The sequence below is a fragment of the Dicentrarchus labrax genome, unplaced genomic scaffold, assembly GCF_905237075.1.
Source record: "Dicentrarchus labrax unplaced genomic scaffold, dlabrax2021, whole genome shotgun sequence".
In the NCBI taxonomy this organism is placed as follows: Eukaryota; Metazoa; Chordata; class Actinopteri; family Moronidae; genus Dicentrarchus; species Dicentrarchus labrax.
In genome coordinates this window covers 18,798,601-18,814,471 of record NW_026136714.1, presented here as the reverse complement: position 1 = coordinate 18,814,471, position 15,871 = coordinate 18,798,601, and positions in this window count along the sequence as shown.

Here is a 15,871-nt window from a genome sequence, read left to right as displayed (position 1 = left end):
AATCTACAAAGACATTTAATTGAATAGATGAGGCAGTAGGTGGAGAGAGAAAAGAACCTTTTACTTTTCAAATCAATTCAGGGACAAGCTGCTTATTAATGCTTTTAAGTCAGACTTAACAAGCATTAGGTGAACATTTTTGGTAAATTTCATAATGTTGAGTGTTAGAGAACCAACATTTCTAAATTTAAAAAGTCTAAACAGTTGTATCCTTCAAGTCTTTTTCTAACAACAAATATTTTCCAACCACTTTAGTTAAATACAACAAAAAAAATCCATCCATCAACTTATTCCTATCCTTGAGTCCTACAAACCCAACTTTTCTTTAAAGAAGTAAAAAAAAATCACTTAAATAAAGATTTTTCAGATATGAGCATCTGTGTCTTGAAACAAGACGAATCAGCTTGGTTGTTTGGAAACAGGATAAAATATAAAAAAAATATACGATCACTTTTTTGTTCCTTTTTTAAATATATGACCTTAAAGACTCAATTACAGAGAAAATGTCTCGATAAAAATACACACACACACACACACACACACACACACACACACACACCAAATTTACCATCCAGATCAATACCTGAACATTTTTGCAATAAAATGGAGGCAGAGAAAGAAGCTGGCCGCCTGAACGAATACTGACAGGTAATAGAAAAAGACAGCAATCAGTTTAACCTTGAGGAGACCCCTACTCAGTTTTGTTTAAGCCCATCACAGCGATTACAGAATTTAGCTTTAGCCTGCTAATCTGCTCTAGATCCACATTAAACTGCTCCTCAGGAGGCTGAGCAGAAGGGGTGTTTTTGTGGGTGTCCATTAATATAGAGCACAATCTCCTGAAGTATTTGGACTCTTTTGTTTTGGCTCTGTACAGCAGCATATTGGGTTTGAAATTAAATAATGACTGAGGTTTAGAATAGGCCTTCTGACTTTCAGCTTTAATTCGAGGGTGTTTACATCCACGTCTGGGAATTGTAACCCTTTTTATACATAACACCCCCAAGGGTAAGAAGGTCTACGAGTCCCACTGTTCACAAAATATGAATATAAACAACCTTAAACACCCTTAAAGCTGAAAATTAATACTTTAACCTCATATTCAACCCTGTCTCCAAACAATTAATTTCATATACAGTTAATAAAACATTAGCAAATACCATCCATGTTTTGTATCAATATATCAAGATACTTTTATACTGAACGTGATATTCTGTATTTTTGTTACTGTAAACAACTCCTGTGATAAAAACAAAACCAACATGTGTTAGTATTTTTTTCACCACATTCTAACTTTCCCATTTTGTTGGTGGCCCTTTGCTCTGAGCACATCTTTTAAACTGGTTCTGAATAAATACCTTTTTTAAAGGCTAAATATTTATTTGATAGTCAGTAATGTGTTTAGCAAACTTTACTCAAATTGTGCGTTTTGGGGGGACTATTTTCAGCAGCGGATGAATCCACATTTGGTGTTCTAGTGAGTACTTCTTGTAGTATTTGCTGATTGAGAAACAGAGAATATCACCAGACTTAAAGTTCAATAATTGAGTTGAAGTTGACTTTTAGAATCTTTAACGAAAACATGTGGACACATGAAATGAACCCCAGTATCACACCTCGTACACCGACCCATTAGCTACTTAGCTCAGTTAGCCGGACTGGGAGCTCATCAGAACGCCAGGGGGAAGTTTTGGTGTTTTCACCTGTAGCACAGGAACATTGGGAGGAGGAGGTTTTCAGGCCTGGAGGAAGGGGATGCTTAAGGGAAGCGACACCGGGGACGGACGAGCAGGCAACAAAACAGGCTCAGCCGCCTCCATGGACATCAGAGACAAAGAGACCGAAGAGGACGTTGATGGAAGAAGCTAAGAAGTGAAAAAGAGAGAGTGAGAGAGCAAGAAAATGTTGGCGAGAGCTTTGTGAACAGATGGCGAGCTGGTCCTCTTGCTGTTGCACTAGTGAGTAATACTACTGAACTTGCTATGTCCTGCAATGTTTGGATGTTTGTGGACACGCTGCTATTTGATCGTAACGTAATCGTAACAAACGTATGTGTACAACTACCCATATTTACAACAGTGGGGTATTAAGTAAATTGCACATTGAATCAGTAGAAAAATACTTGTTACTTTAATAGGCATCTCCATCCACATTGCTATGTGAATATTAGAAATTGAACACATGAAAACAAACAGCTGGTGGAGCTAATTCTCCAGTCTGGTGACATTAAACCATAGTAGACAAAGAGGGTGCAAACATCAAACCGACGAAAGCCACGCGTAAAACATGATGGAAATATGTAATTTATGTTTGTTTTGTGTATTCATTTGAGGAATGTTACAGTTTCCTTATCAGTCTGCACACATCTGATGTTTTTGCCAGCTGCAATTTGTCATCTCTTCAGTGGAAGCAGAGTGACGTTTAAATCACATGCTTCATATACATCATGATTAATTCACTAGATCTGATTCCATTGGACTTTATGGCATTTTTCTTCTATCGATACACCAACTTTTCCACTCCTAGTTTTTTTAATCTGCAAATTGCATTTTTTTTTAAACTGCACATAAAAACGGGTGGATTGAAAATCTCTTGTTTCATTTAATTTGAAATCTGATATGTTAAAAACACGGAAAGGGACAACAGGAAACACTATACTAAGACAAAGCCTGTATATTTATATTTGTGTGTGTGAATGTGTGTTTAATCTTATGTTGGTAGGTGGGCAGGGTGTGTGAATGTGTGTGACTGTGTGAGACTGTGGGGGTGGGAGATGAGGGACCAAATTAGAAGAAGCCCCCATCTCTCTAAACAATGCTCCTCCACCCGCTGAAATATGGAGTGTACAAGCCTCTGTTATCACCATGTTACTGTTGAGGGTGGTGAGGAGGTTTTTCTTTTTTTCTCTGCAAAACAAAAAGCTGACCCCCTGCTGAGTTTCTCTGCGGGGGGTGCACTCGTCGAGCCATCTTCCTCTCCCTCTGAGACCCCTGGGAGACGCTCAACCAGCCCTGCACCCCTCCTCGCCTCCTCCCTCATTAGTTTCCATCACCCCCACCTTCCCTCTGTCTCTATCATCTCATTTCCCTCCCTCTGAGGCTCCAGTTAACTATCTCTCTGATCTGCTGATCTGATCGCTTTCCCCAAAAAAACTATTTTCCTCTCCTTTTTTGTCATCTTCCCATTGTGTTCAGGTCTCCTTCCTGTCTCTATAGCCCCTCTCCTCTCTTGCTGTCTCTCAACCTCCCCCCTGACCCCAACCTGTAATCTCTCTCCACTGCCGCCTCAACCCTCTTCTTTTTACAACCTTTTCTTTTCCCTTCTCTCTTTTTTATTCTATGTTGTTTTTCTCTCCTTCTAAGCAGCAAAGCGATTTGGCGCTCGCCCGGGCCTGTGAGAAGACCCAGGGGGTTGGTTGCTCTATGAGGCGACATCTCTGAATAAATAAGCATGGGTAATTTGCTCCAAACCTGCAGCTCCTCATTTTTTTCTTCTTCTTTTCACCCTCCCAGTTCAGAGAGAGGAGATAAAGACCCAATAAAATGGTGGGAGATCCTCACAGAGGCTCATTATATGGATGTCAGTTAAGTTTTCTCACAGGGCTTTGTGACAGCTCGCTCAGCCCCACTCCGCTCCATCTAGTTCTTTTCGGGGCAAATTATCTATATTACATTCCAGTTTCTCCAATGGCTGAGTATTTGGGTAAAAGCAGTCTCATTTAAGGAAGTAATGAAGCACCAATTCTAGCTGAACTAAGGCAGATTATAAAGAAAAAATTGCAAACCTTGTCGTACAGAACAAACAGCTATTAGCAGCATACTGCCTCACTCACCCAGCCTATGTGCCGCTGATAAGGATTAAGCAATTTATAAGCAGTCGGCCTCCAAAAGGAGACATTTCATGCAATGAACTAGACGTGGTGTATCCATCCACTGGTTTAATTCTCTTTCTGTCGGGTACACACACACAAACACACACTTCCAGATTCATGGCCTGAGGAGGGAGGTGTGTGAGCGCCAGGTCAACTGTGAACATCAGGAATTAATAATGCAGGACAGGAAGCAGCCCCTCTGACTACAAAGCTGTGCACTCCGACTCTGCGTCTCCGCGCCCCATCCCACCGCTGTGAGCTACATAACCTGACACAGACTGGGAGGAGACCCCGAGAGGTGCGTGCAGGGGAGGAAACCTGGCTTCCAAAACTGAGGTAAAAAACTATGACAAAGTAAAATGGGTAGAAGAAAACTGTGAGGAGATATAAAATGATAAAGTTTATTCTGATTTTCACCTATTGATCATGTCAAACAGACCAGCTTAAGTAAACACCTTTTGTTAATCTTCCTTTGTAGGATCTCACAATCTTTGTCAAAAATCAGTCCTTTTGAAGAAATTGCCCTTTTTTTGTTATTTTGTGGTGAAATAGAAAAACTTACAGTTGTAAAAGTTTAAATAACACACTGATAATCAGAATGTGTAATTGTGTGGGAGTAAACACAAGTTTATTACTTTGCAGTCAGCTTGTGAACTACGAGACTTTAATCAGTGCCTTAAAATTAAAGATGGATCAACAGTGATGAATACACAGAGACTCTGCAGTTCCCCTCAGCTCCAAAGAGCTTTACAGCCTCTTTCAGCTCCTTGTTTTTGTTCACTAGCAGCAGTAGTCAGCTGTCTTCAGGAAAAAAGCTCCAAAGACTGAAATAACAGACAGACAAAGTTAGCAACTAACTGGTGAGTATATGGAGCATTTCAATAAATAGTTCCATCTGTTAAAACTGCCCCAGGACCCCCAATACATTTGTATTGGTAAAAACCACTAATTAAAACAGAAACAGAAATCAATGATATGAGGTCATTAGAAACAAACTGACTGACAAAGTCATGAAAAATTGGAATGACAGACTAAATCCTGTGAGACATGACAAAAAGTATGGGTCTGCAGATACCCCAGTCAGTAGGATGAGGTTAGGTGCAGATGCGTTTTGTTTTCTGAGAAAGGGCACAAGCAGGATAAATCACTGCAGACGGTATAAGCTTTAAATGTTTATTGCACTTAGAAAGTGATTACAATAAAGGTTTTTGATACATTGCCTGAACACTGTTAAGTCACAGTTTGTGCTCATTTAACAGATCTTTTTTGTAGAACTGAGATAAACAGCTGTTCACTCTCTGCACAGAAAACGCTCTCTGTGAACATTTGGCCACTTCTGGAGCCACTACACTCCCCATGCGTTGTCCACCATGACTCTTAGCTCTCTTCACAAGCTGCAGAAGGACAATTACCCACTGATGAGTTATTTAGCTTCATCAGGCCAAACAGAGAGAACGGAGGATAATTAGCCAACAGTTGCCAGCTGGGACGTCAAACCTCTGCGCTCTTGATGTGTGCAGTCTTTGTTTCCGGGCTGAGAAAACTAAAAGAGCAGCGAGTGTAGGGAAGAGATCCAGCGAGAGGCTGTGATTGAATTCTGGTCTCTGCTTTGTGAAGACTCCAGTAATTTGAACAGAATGAGAACAAACTACTGCATGAGGGCAAGATTTTCGATTATGTAAATTGTTATTTAATATAATAGAAAATTAAACTGATATAAGAAAATATGAGAGATAAGATATATTTCCTCATTGTTGGGGTGTTCTGCGTTGCACTTTTCCAGAGTGATTGACAGCTCCCTCACTCTCCAGAAATCGAACAGAAAATGAACTCCAGTAGCAAGTTGTCTTGACAGTGATGAACTTTGAGAGGATGGATGAAGCGATTGTAGTTTATTAGCTGAGCTGCACAATTACCTCTTGTATTGTCAGAGAAAAACGGCAATGGTTTGCAGACAGTTAAGAGTCTGGTACAAATACACTTTTTTGAGTAAACTGAACTTATTATCCCATTAGTGACCAAGTTAAACTCACAAGCTAACTAGTTTGCTTACTGATTGCTAGTTACTGCTTTATTGGACAAAGTTTCAGGGGGGCTGAAAACAGAACAGTGGGGAGAAAATAGAAAAAAATATCTGGAAGCTATTGTGACAGACAAGCCCTAGCCCAGTTAACACGTCCAATGAGATAATGGTTTACTCAGTCACCAGCTACAGTCTCCAACTAGCCCTACAAGTATGTGACTGAGCTTCCCGCCTCACATAATTCACGTGGATGAGCGAATGTCTATTTGTACTGTGACCACCACATTAGTAAGAACTCTTATCAGCCAATGACAAAACATTGTCATTGTCAAAACACCTGTGTGGGAGTGGGTGGCTTTTAAGCAGGGCACAACTATAGACACTGATAGATGTGTTGCCCATCCAGCTGTTGAGTTTTATCATGTGCCATTTCACTGCACATACACATCTAATTTGCATAAAATAAACTGTTTGCAATTGTTAATGGATACAGACAAATATAGAAATTAGTGGTGCTCGTCACAGCGCAGCCAAATTCATTTTTCTTTTTGCACAGTGGCCATGGTTGTTTGTGGGTAGTTTTGTTCATAGCAAAAAAATATACAAAGAGTAAAGCTTTATTGGTGTAGCAAATGAGACACTTTGCTTCATTCTGGATTAACTGGTTCTGTCCTTCAAAAGTCAGCCCTGACAAGTGGCCATGGGCTTGAATTAATTTGTCACCAAGTTCCCCAAAGGCTGCGATCGTCACAACTAGCTTAAAATGAATTGATTTATTGAGTTTATTTGCATTGTCATCCATTCATATGTGACCAGGAAGCATTTCCTTCCCTCAGTCTCTGTGCCTTCAAGTGGCATTAGACATAAATCTGCTGCTGCCTGTGATTTTTGACCAACTGCTGACTTGATGCATTTTAAATAAAACCTCAGCAGCAGGGTTAATGCAGTGTGTCTGTGCACATGTACTGAAGTCTCAGAGTCTCAGACTAATTACCTGTCATGAGAGTAAATGGCTTCTCAGGAGAGTAAAAGAGACATTTTTGGCATTTTCACATACTCTGGGTGTGTTGAAGTGGCCTGGGACGTCAGAGCAGTGGAACTTCCAACTCCCACCATCAGTTAAACAGAGCCAGAGGCAAAATTATTAAATGTTCTTGACTCGCTTCAGCTCAAAGTCAAATAGATCATGGTTCTTCCTAATCAGTAAAAATAGTAAATATCTGCATGTATATGTTATCCACATTGGTGTGTGGCTGGCATGATTCTGTATTTGTGCAGACATTTCAGCTCACTCAAAACTGGGAGATATATTTTGTTCCTTGACTAAAAGTATGTATCAAAACAAGCAGAAGAAGTTTAGGTACAAAATCAGTGGTGACACCTTTTGTTACACTGCCTCTGCGTGCACACGCGTGTCTTCTTGACATCGCTGTCAGTGCATGTTGGTAGGGAATATGTGCTACATCCTAGAATAGATATGAACTGTCATCCAAAAGAAATCTGATTCAAGCAGCGATTCAGAACTGAGCACGAAGGCCTGCAGTGGGACTGTAGCCGCTCTGACACACAGACACACACACACACACACACACACACACACACACACACACACACACACACTTCACAGGCGAGGGTTTGGCGGCCTGTCAGTGAGCGTAAGTTAGCAAGACCAAAATAAGGAAAGACGTAAGTGGGGAAGGAGGAGTGAGAGGTAAGAGACAAAAAGGATACCAATGCAAACTCCACAAAACTTAAGAGCAAGTTGTAAGCTGTTGTCCATCTTTTTCATGATTTCATCTAATTAAGCGCTGACTAAATTTCTCCTGCTCATTTCATGTTTTACTAACTTCACCTGCCTGAATGCCTGCTTCCCATCAGTTGCAGTTGTCAGTAGCGGTATATAAATGCTACTTAAACAAACCTCTGAAACTTTGTCTCTAGCAAATTCCATCCACCAGTTTTTATGAACATTTAACAAGTGGTAACACCAGAAGTTTTTTTTCACTCCTGGCTTAGGTGGAAAAGTTGGCATACAGAGAAAGAGATGTGATAAAAACTAATGGATTTTTTTCAAATAAACTTTGTTGTTTTGGTGTTGCTGCTTGTAGTCAAAGCATTCATGCATGCTGCCACTCACTCCAACTGTGTCACCAGAAACCCCAAAAGGTTTTTGGGGGTTTCAAGGGTATATGTTTTACCAACATCACTGAACCTTGGTTGCCTGTCATCAATAATCTCCAAAGAGGCTGATGAAAATAAAATGGTTTAAGGGTGGATCAGAGGAGATAAATTTGTTCATCCATTAATTAAATCATGAATTAATGTACCAAGGCTGAGTCCTTGCTGTGTCATCCCCTCTCTCTCCCCCTTTCCTGGCACTCATCTGCTGTCACTATCAATTAAAGGCAATAAAAAAATATTTAAAATCACAAATGCCATCTTGGGTTGAATCAATGAAATGCCATCATGAAGTGTAATTCATGCTTTTTATTTTTTACTTGGACAACCATAGCCAAGTGCCTAACTTTCAGCTGAGATGTCAGATGTATTAATAGGAACTTATAACTTCTGTTGCTTTGTTACTTTGCCTTGTATAGCAACAATTGTGTATAAGACTTGTTACTCATGCCAGTTTTCGCAAACCCATCACAGAAGAGAAACATTGATTTTGCTGATCTACGTTGTTCAGGGTTGCCAGCTCCCGTGCTTTTGTCACGACACACACACTTCCGGGCTCTGTCACGCAACCCAAACAAACCATTACAGAGAGAACTATGAAGTCACTCCTTAATGAAAAATATAATTTATAAAGTCTAGGACAACACCTGAACATCAAACTATTTCCACATTTCAGCACTGCAGTTGGTCCATAAAGGGCTGCCATCACACTGCAGCAGGAACAATAATTGCGTCTTCAAAGAGAGGCGCTGTGCACAATAGACATACGTGACACAGCAGCAGTAATTTCATTAATTATTTAAATCTTCTGACATGGCAGAAAATTAATTAACACTCAGGCAGTCATTTCCTCTGCAGTAATATTTTTTTCTGTTGTGTCAAGGTGACATTACAGGGAGTTTGCATTTTCTGCCTCACTGTCTCACGATGTTTACAGCGGTGTTGTTATTGTGCATCCACAAAAAAAATCTGTAAATGTAAAAAATAACAACATAAAGCAGCAGATAGTATTAATGAAAACAATTTTATTATACTATAAGATTTGGCTGTTGCTCCATTCAGAATATAAGAAAAAAACAACACAAATGCAACATGTTGGTGCGACAGAGCATGATCTTTGAGCCGGACAGAGATTAATCATCGAAGCAATTTACATTGTCATTTCAACGTCAAATCACAAATGTGGTGGTGGGCTCCAAAATCTCACACTGGGGCACAAAAATGCAAACATCAGTGCTGTTTAAAGACTAACCACAACCAACATGTAAGTATCATAAATGTGCTGGCCATTTGCCTTTCTTCTATCTTTTAAATGATGGGATGACTTTAATCTTATAATGTTTAATTACAAACTTGTAATATACATTGAAAAGCAGGAAACAGCAACATCTGGCTGGCACTAAAAATGAACCACTGAAAGAGATTTGTAGCAAAGTGGTTCATATACTGATTGGAAACATAGTCTCTAGGGAAAATGCAATTACTTGGTTTTTGGTGAACACATGGGTTCAGTCACACATGTTTCCTTTATAATGGGTTTTTGCTCAGTCAGTGCAGCTACACATATCAGAGCTTGTGTTTTTTACAGCATTAAATTCCAGCACTGTAAATACTGACTCTGACACATTTCTGTCTGTATTGGTGTGTCAGTTGTGTGTTTTTACACCAGAGCCAACATGCAAAAACTGAAACTTAACATCCCAGCTTGACAGACTTGATCTTTTTTAAGGTGTCTGTTCAATTCAAGTTTGGTTTAACACAGAGAAGTTTGACTAACAAGTATAAAACAATTGAAGTTTAAAGTCAGCTAATACAAATCATAAAACAATATGTCTTTCTCTCTCACCCACACTGGTAGGTGGCCATGAAGACAGGTTTTTTTTTTTTTACATATTTGCCATACCTGAGATGTCTGCCTCCTCCATGATACAATGTAGGTGGCAGGAATTTTGTCTATGGTGCTCAAACAATGTCTGTTTCTTTACAGACCTCACAATCAAGAGTTTTCATTCAGTTTTAAGGAAAATGTCTTTGGTAGAAAAGTAGTTGTCTGTGATTTGGGTGCAGTGGCCCATTCAACACTTTATATAAACAGCAACACACTAGACAAAATCATTGAATTTCACTAAAAGCTATACTTAGATAAAGTCCAGTTATGCTGAAATACACACTTCCACTGTAAATCCCATTGGAAGACTAGAACTAACAATGTGTCTGTTGTCCAAATCACTTGTATGTGTCACAAACATACAGTATCAATATCAATTAAAGGCAATAAAAAAATATTTAAAAATTACAAATGCCATCTTGGGTTGAATCAATAAAATGCCATCATGAAGTGTAATTCATGCTTTTTATTTTTTACTTGGACAACCATAGCCAAGTGCCTAACTTTCAGCTGAGATGTCAGATGTTTTAATAGGAACTTATCACTTCTGTTGCTTTGTTACTTTGCCTTGTATAGCAACAATTGTATTTTTGTGCTTCAACATTGCAAGTTTGTAAATAAGACTTGTTACTCATGCCAGTTTCCGCAACCCACCACAGAAGAGGAACATTGATTTTGCTGATCTGCATTGTTCAGGGTTGCCAGCTCCCACATTTTCGGCATGAGGCACACACCTCCAGGCTCTGTCACGTGACCCAAACATGACAATAAAGTGTCTCAAGTCTTTATCTTGAAGCATTTGCTTTGAAATTAGGCAACATGGGATTTCAGTAGCGTCACCAGTAAGTCTAAGCACTACCTCTGCCATGTGAGAAGATAGTAACAGAGAATAATAGACATTGAATATTACAACAGACCTGCCAGGAAATATGCAACATGCTGATGAAGACTGTGAGATATGGTTATCCCAGCAACACCAACTCAAAACAAATGCTTTGCTTTTTAAACTCCCTTTAAAAGATTTTTGAAATTTAAAAACCTCCCCAATTTTGGCTAAAGAACATCATCTAAGCTTTCATTTTGGTACATTCATACAGATTGTTGTGTGGGTATCTATCCAGCACCAAAACATTTTGAGTCTTAAATGTTTCAAACCAAGCCCAAGTCAGTTAATTGCTATTTGTGCAACAATTTCAGATAAAATAAGCTGCCAGTATTTTTATTTCTTTCTGAAAGATTGTAGCCAAAATTTTGTTTTTGTTTTTTATGTCCACTATGGATATTTAACAGTTCAGGTTAAAATAGTTTGGTTCAATCAATATCTGTGAACAAGGATCACTCGCTCCCGAAGCTGAAAACAAGACGAGGCAGAGAGGATGCTCTGTGACATCCTCGAGGGACAAAACCTGGAGCCTATCCACTGGCAGCCGACCAGAGACTGACTGAGTTTAAAGGCTGAACAGCTGCTTGCAGCTTCTTTTTCACAGAGGGGCTTCTCTTTATCCTGCGTTTAATCAAACACAGCTTCAACACACTACTGAGGTTAATGAGCTTGGAGTGTGTGTTTCCCTTTGTGCAGCCCATATTTTTCTTCCATATATTGCAAGTTATTTTTAATTAATTCAAATTATTTTGGGGGGAATTGAATGAAATTAGATTGCAGTAGTAGAGAGATGACATGAGGAGGGAGAGAGATACAACAAAGATCCATGGCCAGACTCAAACCAGACCAAAACTCATAATGGTTGACATCCTAATCTCAAAACCATGGGGGCACACTATACTATAAGTTATTTTTGCTCATTTTTATTTACAGTCAATTATACCTATAAGGTCTTTGTAGTGCCAACAAATATAAATATAACTATATATATATATATGTATATATAAAGAAGCCTGGTGTTGTCTACCAGCTGCAAAGAGATTCACATGTTGACTCATTATCATCAGTTTGATATTCAAATAAAATGTACGGTTCTCTGATTGAAAGTACTTTAGACTGCATGATGATTGTTAAATGTCCACATTGTGTTCACATTGGAGTAGGCCTACTTAAAAAGTAAAACAGCGGCTCATAAAGGGAAGACCTAAATGAGTTTGCCTGCTTCAGCAAGAACGCTCATATTATTGTTGTTAATGTTGTTCATTGTTAATTCTCTCTGTCTGACTCCGTCCCTCTGGCCCAGCAGAGTGAATTGGGTGTGTTGTGTCTGGAGCCCTGAGCTTGGAGATGCTCCACTATGACGCTCCTTTGAGCCTTTGTGGCTTGATGAAAGGAGAGGAAAGAAGGAGAGGAGAAAGGAAACAAAGACAGAAGAGAGGGAAGGAGGAGAAAGAAATTTAGGAGAGGAGAGAAACAAGGAAGAAGATAAGAGAGGAGGTAAGTGTGGAGGAGAGGAGATAAAACAGGAAACAAGGAGAAGAAAGGATACAATAATCATAATAATAATAAATTTTTTGTAAAGCACTTTCAGGTCAAAGTGCTGTACAGAGCATAGGAAATACAGTTTCAAATAACTAAAACAAAAATAAACACACACTCGGACTCTCAGGAAAACATACAGAGAAATTAGGCCTCATACACAACAGTAAACAAATGGATCTTTAGTTTTGCTTTAAAAGCCTCAACAGAACAAGCCTGCCTGATGTCCAGAGGTAAACTGTTCCACAGTGTCGGTGCACGGAAAGAAAAAGCCCGTTCAACAATTGTCTTCTTTTTAACCTTTGGGACACTCAGAAGACCCATCCCCTGAGAACGCAGGGCTCGAGCAGGCACATAGGGGTTCACTGGGTCTTTTAAGATACAACGGTGCGCTGCCATTTAATATTTTATAAGTTAGCAGCAACACCTTAAAGTCTGCTCTGGTATGAACAGGGAGCCAATGAAGAGGGGATAACACTGGTGTAATATGTTAATATCTGGAGGCTCCAATCAGAACACGAGCTGCAGCATTCTGAACCATCTGCAGACTCCGAAGACTTTTCTTTGGCAGACCCGACAGAAGGACATTACAATAATCTAGCCTAGATGACACAAAGGCATGAATAAGGACCTCAGAGTCCTTAAACGACAATATTGATCTGATCTTGGAGATGTTTCTAAGATGGAAAAAAGCAACTCTGGTCACCTCCTTTATATGTAAATCAAACAAAAGTGTCTGATCGAAAAGCACACCAAGATTCTTAACTTGGTCTCTGCGATTGATTTCACAATCATCGAGAGACAAAGTAATGTGATCAAAAAGATGACCTAGTTTTGCTGGTCCGACAACTGTCTTAGCAGAATTAAGCAACAAGAAATTTGTTGATAACCAGCTCTTAACAGCTGCAAGACTGGCCTAAAGTTTAGCTGTATTAGACTCGCTTCTTACACCTAATGGCATATTAAGCTGCATATCGTCAGCATAACAATGAAAAGCAATCCCAAAAGAACGGAAAATCTGACCCATTGGGGATAGGTAAAGGGAAAAAAGCAATGGAACCAGTACAGACCCCATGGCGAACCACATGCTTGACGGCACAGGACTCAGAGAGTATGTTGTCATAAAAAAACACATTGAAATCTTTCTGACAGGTATGATCTTAACCACTATAAAACTTATGCCAAATAAATTCTCAAGTCTATCCAATAGTATACAGTGGTCAACCGTATCGAAAGCAGCCTTAAGATCTAACAGCAATAAAACACTTGTTGACTCTGAATCTATAGACAGTAGCAAATCATTCACCACTTTTGTAAGTGCTGTTTCTGTGGAATGAGTTACCAGAAAAGCAACTGAAATGGCTCAAATAGCTTATTTAGTGACAGATAATTTAAAAGCTGATTTGAGACCACTTTCTCAAACATTTTTGGCAGGAAAGCAAGGTTTGAAACAGGTCTATAGTTGGTCAGGGAGTCTGCATCCAAGCTAGGCTTCTTTTGTAGGGGTTTAACCACAACAGTTTTGAATCAAGCTGGAAAGACTCCAGTGAGGAGGGAGTGAGTTTACGATCGATAAAACATAAGGTCCTAATGTAGGCCATAGATCTTTGACAACCCAAGAAGGCAGAGGATCCAGTGAGCAGGTTGTACATCGTGCCACCATTACAACCTTACTCAAAGAAGCCAAGGAAATTGGTTCAAATTCAGAAAAGCCTTGTCCTGTCCAGATAGACAAAGCAACAACACACTCTGCTTTGTCACTGTAAGTCTGGGGTATTTTGGCTCTAATGTCCTCAACCCTCACATTAAAATACAATAAAAAATCATGTGCAGATAGGTCAGTACCACTAACTGCCTGAACATGCTGTGAGAGTCGAGAAACAGTGTCAAATAACAGTCTAGGATTGTGCCTATTATTTGAAATCAAATTAGAATAGTAGGCTGCTTTTGCAGCTGACATCCTAGATTGGTAGTTGGCCAGACTGTCTTTCCATGCATGATAAAACCCTTCAAGCCTTGAGTGACGCCACTGACGTTCAATTTTTCTGCAGCTCTTTCTAAGGATTTGTAAATCCTCGTTTAACCAAGGGTTATGGTTCTTTATAAGACACCTCCAAGTCTTTACTGGAGCCACAGAATCAAGGAGGCCTTGAAGAGCACTGTTAAAGTTAACAGTAAGGCGGTCAACTGAAAGAGCCTGATTAAATACTGGATCGACCACATCCGGCAAACCTATAGTAAGATCATGTAGAGCTCTTGTGCTGATATAACGAGATGACCTTGTTATCCTTGTTTCTTTCCCAAGGATGAGTAAATTTGGAATTAAAATTTCAAATAAAATTATTGAGTGATCTAAAACAGGTAACACAGAGATTTCATTTACCGAGACAGACAACCCATAACCTAAAACTAGATCAAGTGTATGTCCGCGCTGATGTGTTGGTCCAGTCATAAATTATATTTAAGAGGAAGTGTGAAAAGGAGAAGAAACAAGGAGAGGAAAGCAGAGGAGAGGAAGCAGGGTGACGAAAACAAAGAAGTGGATGGGGATGAGTGAGGAGGTAAGAGAGGATACAAAGATATTAGAAGTTAAGAAACAAGGAGAGGAATAGACAGGTGGACAAAGGAGGAAATAAGAGGAGAGGAGGAAACGAGGCAAAGAGTAGTGAGGAAAGGAGAGGAAACTAGGAGAGAGGGCAGGAGAGGAAACAAGGTGATGAAAAGAGAGTAAAGGGGAAAAGGCAAAGACATGAGAGGAAACTAGGAAAGGAGGCAACGAGGAGAAGAGAGTATGAAGGACAGGGAGGAGAAGAGGTTGTTAGTTTGATCTGACATTATGAATTTTACATGAGTCATATTGTAACAGTGATACAGCTGCTGTGAGCCTTGGCCTTGAGTTCATGATCCACAAATCGACTGTGCAGCACAAATTACTCATCAACATTATTTATTGAGCTTTATCCAGGTGAAGGCTGCTTTTACACCCATTGACGCAGAGTCACACCTCTAATGACTGAAGATTCTGGTCCACCATTAACCTGCACAGCCATATATGTGTATTGTAAGTTGCAAATGTGTGCAGAGGAAACAACATGAGTCAGATATCAGGTCAAACTTTAAAACCACAATGCACCAGGGAAAAGAAGTTTTACTACCTTTTTTTGGTAATCAGGTTTTTTAATTGTTTGGATGACATAACAGACATAATCACTACCCCAGCATCAGTTCCCGCTGATTCCACTGAGGTCCATTTCCTCAGAATGTTTTCCAGCTCGTCTAAGGTTTTAATTAGACAGTTGCTGGTCATGCACAACTTTTGAGAGCAATAAAGTCCTCTAATCCTTGCTTGTGTTTAAGTGTCTGAGTGGATGTGCTTGTAGACATTCATTCACCCTGTAAGTGTTTTATTCTATCTGAGCCCAAAGAGGATTTGGTAAACAGCATGTACCCCCCCCCTTGTCAATTAGCTAACATGTTGATGTCAGCATG